The 7,474-nt window shown below is 41.3% G+C and overlaps 1 pseudogene; it reads right to left on the minus strand.

Annotated features, from left to right (window-relative positions):
• Positions 1 to 1,635: 1,635 nt before the first annotated feature.
• LOC112222567 lies at positions 1,636 to 3,291 on the minus strand (annotated as a pseudogene).
• Between the last annotated feature and the right edge of the window lie 4,183 nt (positions 3,292 to 7,474).

Genomic DNA, 7,474 nt, shown 5'->3' on the forward strand with positions numbered 1-7,474 from the left:
GTGTTTGTCGTGAATTTGTTAGATATTTCGCTACACCCACAAAAACATCTGCTAACCACGTGTGACAAATACAATTTGATTTGATTTGAAAGTCCATCATCAGCATGCACCATACTACACACATTCACAAAGTTGGTCCCTAAACTAAAAGCCTTGTAGAGTTATTTTAGCCATTGTAAGTTATAGTCAAATTGATTGGAATTGAATTGAAATTGAGGGTAAAACTAAGTGGGTAAACAACTAAGTAAAACATACTCAACTGACGCATTTGGCACAACTAATGTGATAAAACAAGGTTTGGTCTGCACAAATATAATCACATAAGCATTGTGGAAGCCTGTGCATTGGTTGTTTAAACTCTTTATTGTATCACAAAATATCAGCTATCACAGCCATGGTGTCAAATGCGTTGTACATCAGTTGTACAACCTGAGTGTATACAGGTCCGAAGATATCTATTCAGTCAGATATTAGTGACTATTAGTAAAGACCCACCAGCACCATAAATGGCTGAAGTTATGTATGCTCTACCAATGACGTTTGGTTTGCTTTTTGTTGTTTTTGTAATACGTTGAGATGCACTAAAAACGGAGCTGTTAAGATGGAACGCAAGATCTGACCAATGTGAACCATATGCACAATTATTGAATTGAAATTTGAACAGCCCTCATGCATTAGTGCAAAGACTGAAAAAACAATTATACCAAGGGCCTGAATGTCAATGCAATATTTTAGGTTACTTTATGCTGACTTTAGCATCATCTACAACTGTGGCGAATTGTGCTGAAATTAAAATTTGTAGGGATAGGGTCTAGTTTCCTGAATTTCTGCCTGACTGTTGTGCCCAAAGTAAACTGCCTGTTACTCAGGCCCAGAAGCCAGGATATGCATATAATTGATAGCATTGGATAGAAAACACTTTCAAGTTTCTAAAACTGTTAAAATAATGTCGGAGACTATAACAGAATTGATACAATTCCAACTGAAATTATTTTTTTTAGGTCCCAGGCTCTTATAATGGAAACCTATTCCTGTTCCAATGTAAATCTGTCTCCCAGATTGCAATTCCTATGGCTTCCACTAGATGTCAACAGTCTTTATTCAAGGTTTCAGGCTTGTTTTTGAAAAACAAGCAAGAATTTTGAGTTTTTGTTAGGAGAGCACCGGTAAAATATCAATCTTTTGGCGCGCTTTTTGGGATATAAAGAAGGATTTTATCTAACAAAACGACCATTCATGTTGTAGCTGGGACTCTTGGGATTGCAAACAGAGGAAGGTCTTCAAAAGTAAGTGATTTATTTCATCGCTATTTGTGATGTTATGAAGCCTGTGCTGGTTGAAATATATGTTGATGTGGGGCGCCATCCTCAGACAATAGCATGGTATGCTTTTGCCAGAAAGCATATTGTAAATCGGACAAGCAATTAGATTAACAAGAATTTAAGCTTTTAAATGATATAAGATACTTGTATGTTCATGAATGTTTAAAATTACGATTATTTATTTGAATTGCGCACCCACCAATTTCATGGAATGTTGTCGGCTGGTGTCCCGCTAGCGGGACACCTGTCCCTAGTGTTGTACTGTGCAACAGTTTGTTGTCTCACCACAAAATTACAGAGTGAGAAGGGGGCACTAATCCCCCCTCCTTGAGGTCCTCTCATCCCTGGAGCGCCTCCCCAGAAACTGCAGGGCGGCATAGTTCAGCTCTTGCCTCTCCAGGTCTGCCATAGAGCCCACAGGTTGATAATCCCCGTCTTCTCCCTGTTGAAGGTACAGAAAAAGATGAAAGCCCATTCAGAATCACAGGTTATATCAGCACAGTGCCACCAATGCCATTGACACCTCAGAACATTCAGAGTATAAAGGGATAACATGACAGACATTGAGAGAGGAGAAAGGAGGGTTAGTAGTTATTGGTGAGCAGAGGCATACGACAAGGAGATTGAGGCTGTTTAGCATATCCTGTTAGTATCGAGGTAGCCATGCAACAGTAGTCGTGGAAATCAAAGGCAATACAGCACATGGAAGAGAGCAGACAACTGTGGGCCAGATCTGGTTGTTGGTGACACATATGTGGCTCAGTTCTGACACCACAATGTGTCATATGGCTCAGATCTGGTCCAAATGTTGGAGATGCAAACTGGGTAGGGTTGGCACTTTGCTTATGGGCCATCTCTGGCTTGAGTTATGTGGCCCAAAGAACTTCCCATAGTTATTGGTCTACTTTTGGTCTGAATGTGGGCCACATTGCCAGGCAAGTTCTGGACATTTCATGCTACAGATCCACTTCAGGACCGTAACACCAAGTGGTTTTTAACTGGGTAAAATGGTAAGTCGTAATATTGTAGATTAGGGCAGAATTTGGGCAATTGTATAATTTTGCTGTCTGGAATGTGTGAGGGATGCTGTCTACCACTGAGACTTGGAGTTGGGATTGGGACTGGGTTGTTTAGGAACCTTACCGTGCTCTCCTCTAGAATGGAGTTCATCTTTGAGCCCAGAAGCTCATTCAGCAGTACTGTCCGTCTCCCATTGTGTATGGGCTTGGGGGTGAAGATGAGCGTGCTTGACAGTACGGCTGTGTTGCTCTCTTCCACGTGGTCTGAGATATAGTGGGGTTCAGGCAGGTAGTCTGTGTACATCCATTGGATCTCTGGGCTATTCTCCGGACAGTTGTCTGGAGGATGCTGTAGCACGCCAACGTCGTCAGCAACTATCTCCGCAGGGATGTCAATGTGGGCTGCTGTGGGGAACAGAGAGGACATAAGTGAATGAGTTAAAATTCCCCAATTGACAACATTTACCTATTCTCATTAAAACGAAAATAATTATAATCACAGCTAGGGCAATCCTAGGCTGGTCCCATATCTATTTGTGCTTGCCAACTCCTACTGTCATTGTTATCCCATGTCAATCCAAACAGTGGCCACAGTAGTTGGCAAGACAGCACAAACTGATATGATACCAGGCGAGGGCAATCCAGCCCATAAAAAAAAGCCTCTCAGGGTCTCTCAGCAGGCTTACCCAGCACCTTGAGCTCAGAGAAGTCTGGGTAGGTGTAGATGTTGGCACCGCCCAGATCGGCACAGAAGTTGTACCTCCCTGAGTGCTCTGTACCTATATTACTGATGAGCAGGGTGCAGTTCCTCTGGTGCATGTCCCCAATGAGCTTGGTACGCCCTTTGTAACTTTCACGCACAATGTCTTGAACACCACAGACGGGAAGAGCTGGGAGTAAGGCTTGCCAAAGCACCAGATGTCGTGGATGCCGCGGTGTGGCCGGATACATGAACGTGAAGTAGATGACCACGCAGGAGTTGGTCATGGCCCGAGACGTTCCTTGGTACCCAAACATTCCACTGGGATAGGGAGGGGAGATTGGAAATGGGAATATTGAGAGCGAAACTGTATATCAATGAACAATCTACAATACATGAACAGTTTCAAAAGGAATCACTGAGAAAAGATGAGCAGAGAGAACAAAGGGAGAGAGAACAGAGGATGATATCATGATGTTCTCCCTGGGTGAGAAGGTAAGAGCAGAGACCCTATGTGGAGGAAGCATATGCCTCACTCTCACCACTGGCAACACTTTAAGTGAGAGGGACAATGTTGAGCCAAGATGGACGCCAGCCAGCACATCAGCACATTAGGCTGATTCCCTGCTGCCATGTGTGACAGTTGGAACCTGTATCTACTCTGTACCCGTTTGTTTTAGTGTTGTTTGCTGTAAGTTTGACACACTCTAAAAGTCAACTGGGTCAATGCAGTAAAACCACCAAATCAGTTTTACTGTGCAATTGCATATCTAGATTACTGCTTTTCTAGTATTACATATGTATTCTTTCAATTAATTTCCACAGTCTGAGTTATTGTGGTGTAATTGAGTAGTTATTCACACTGACATGAGGGAATGAGAAACATAAGAGTTTTACCTTTGATGACCAGCAACAGGGGCAGAAGCAGCTCCAAACACCACATGGTGTCTGTTGAATCCTCCACCAGAGACCTCTGCAACAGACATCGGACCTCAATTACACATCAACTACTTCACACTTGACCATTCTGTTTTGGACCAATGGAGCCCCATGCTATGTGATATATGTCAATATAATGTTATATTCCATATATAAGTAATAGGTTACCTGTGGTCAACTAATGTCAGTAGCAGTGACATATAACTGAAATGGTTCATGTCACTCTTTTTTTTAAACATATTCTAATGAGCCTATGTTGCTTTAATCTCAGGTAACAATGACATATGTCAAGATGATTGTGTTTAAAAAGACAATAGACATATCTGAGGATCACCTTGAATGCTGAAGGTGGGAAAAGTAGCCAAGACAGAAAATGTCTGATTCTTCAGCTTGGTGGTGGTAGTAGTAATAATGTTCACTAGAGGGCGCCCGATAAACTCCCAGACAGCTCTACAGTCCTCTGCCTCAAAAAGTATGTCTTTACCCTTATCGCATTTGCCATTCGTAGGGCATTTGTACCATATTGCTGTTCTAAACTTGACGTGATCAGGGTGAGTGAAAGTACAGGAAATAACAGCACATAGGCCAGTCTGTGCTGTTATTTCTTCTGGACTGAAGGTTTGCAGTATTTGTTTGCAGCTGCTGGAGGTGCCTGTCCTGATGGAGGGGAATTACTAGTCATGAGTAATAAACACTTCACTTGTCTGTAACATTTTTGATGATACAGAAACAGTTTAGATTCAAATGGGTTTTAATTGCCATACCATTACTACTACCTCATCTATACATCTACTAATGATTAAAGGAACACTACTTTGAAATGTTGCTCTCTCTGCCAGAGAGAAGAGTAGAGCTACCCAGATGAGGACCCACATCCTGCCTCCACTGCCTAAATGAGTCAACCACAACACCAGGGTCCGTCCTCTTTCACCTCTTTCTCTGGTCACCTTGTCTGTTTCCACTGGCCTGGAGCACAGAAAGAGTATAGAATAACATGATAAATAATGTTATGATAATACACATCTCATTGCCAGCTGTGTAAGTGGAATACATAGGCATTCATAACATCTATCATGAACTTTTTATGACATGTTTATGATGGGTTCAACCTTCTTAGCACATTTTTTTAAGCTGTAATTTAATGTATGGAGGGAAGATATCAAAGTCCTAATAAAGCTTTATTTTACTCTAGTTGTCAGAAGTTTATTTAGAAACCACATGGTAACAGAGTAATTACAGACTTTTTACCTAAGTCATTATGGAGATTCATTGTAACAAACAAGAAAGTACCAATTGTTTCTACCAAGGAACAAGGAGATACTAGTTTTGTTAAATAATTTAAAGTAATGTTTAGAGTTGTCAATTTTTCCCAAGTACTTTAACAGTTTTTTCAAGCCGTGCAGAGAATAATTTATATATTTTTTATTTACAAACAGTGGGTTAACTGCCTTATTCAGGGGCAGAATGACAGATCTTTACCTTACCAGCTCGGGGATTAGATCTTTTGGTTATTAGCCCAACACTCTAACCACTAGGCTACCTGCCACCCCAGAATAAGACCAAATCAGTACTCTACTGCTTTCTCAGTGTGCTCACTCCTCCTGTTGATTGTGAGCCCCGTGTATGAATCTGGTAAGACACGGGTGGGGGCCTCTGTATTTATGTAAACAACAGGAGGTGCACGATATCTACGGAAGTCTCAAAGTTTTGCTCGCCTGAGGTAGAGTATCTCATGATAAGCTGTAGACCACACCATCTACCTAGACAGTTTTCATCTGTATTTTTCGTAGCTGTCTACATACCACCACAGAGCGAAGTTGGCACTAAAACTGCACTCAATGAGCTGTATTCTGCCATAAGCAACTGGAAACGCTCACCCAGTAGCGGCGCTCCTAGTGGCCGGTGACTTTAATGTAGGGAAACTTAAATCAGTTTTACCGATTTGGTTGAAAAACAAGAAAACGTAAATAAAACTTTAAATAGATTTTTTTCCCCTCTTAACATTTCCATTTTATTTATACAAATCTGAAACTTTACTAAGAAGAGAAGTGTGAATTATTTAACATAGAAATGGTCTCAGTGCACTGAAAACTCTGTTTAAGTTTAGGAGTGTGGGGGAAGAACAGATGCTCAATAATCTTGTACGCATGGCAATGACCTCATGCTCTTTCTGTGAGTATCCAATGAGATGGCTTCACATTCTTACCTTGTACCCTTTGAGAACCACTAGTTACTTCTAGCACTCAGAGAAAGTAAATCTAGGCCTATAGTAAGCATCTTATTTGACAGTAACTGGGCTTACAACAGATACATTGATAAATAAAGTTTCCTTTTCATATAAAAAATACTTCTATATTCTGCATCTATGAACTAGATGTGAAATATATTAGCTGAGAGACACACCAGCTATGGTCCAGGGGAGAACTGCATTCCCACATCCTTCAGAAAGATCTACAATTTATGACGAGAGAAACAGTGTCATTAGAGCAGTCTTTGAAGTCTTGCAATAACCACACTACAACCGTCACACAACACAACTGCAAGCTGTGCACAAGTTAATATTGTCTACTAGAAAAAATATCTGCAAGTTTTTTCTTTCAATTATAGCACCTCTGTTTCCCTCCTTTTTTGGGTGACCTGGCAACTTCTCTCTCACTCCTACCACCGCATTTCTGCTGACACACACCACAGTGATGTTTTTGGTGTGGTTTCCAATAGGCAGGCTGATGGTGTTGAGCTCCAGCAGTGGCTACTGCATGAGAGGTAAGGGAACGTCCTGAGTGACACACACACACACACACACACACAGATAATGACCTCTGCCTGGACCACACACCCAGAGCCATTGAGCATCATAGGACGATCTGGAAAAGGACATTGAAGAGAGGGGTATCAGTGATAGATTAATGTCAACACGACAGATAAGTGATTCCATGTCATATCAATGTGTAATTTTCAATCAAGTTTGGATAATTCTGTTTGTACTTACACATTAGAGTTACAACAGTGGAAGCTGGAAGCCCTGTTGAGGTGTTGAGCACACAAACTCCCATGCATGTTCTCTTGTTAGAGATTGTGAGAGCGGCCAGTCCAGAGTTTTTCTGTTCCAAAGCTGTTGACCTGTTCTTACTCCAGGTGAAGTTAGATGATGGTGGTGGGTAGTTGTCAACACTGCAGGTCAGATTTGGGGTATCACCCTCTCTCACTGTGATAATGAGTACCTTCACATCTTGGAAACAAAGTGAATATGCAGTTAATCATGTTCATGAAATATGTGACACGCTCTATCATAATCAGTCAGACATTGCAATGGCTAATTTGCATGCACACCAGTGGAGGATCCTCAGAGGACGAAGGGGAGGACCATCATCCTCAGTGAATTTCATAAAAATGAAAATGGTAAAACATTTAAGATGTACTTTTTAGATGAACAATACTAAATATATGTCACCAAATAGTTAATTAAAACACACTGTTTTGCAATGAGTAGCCTC

The sequence above is a fragment of the Oncorhynchus tshawytscha genome, linkage group LG23 (assembly GCF_018296145.1).
Source record: "Oncorhynchus tshawytscha isolate Ot180627B linkage group LG23, Otsh_v2.0, whole genome shotgun sequence".
Taxonomy (NCBI): Eukaryota; Metazoa; Chordata; class Actinopteri; order Salmoniformes; family Salmonidae; genus Oncorhynchus; species Oncorhynchus tshawytscha.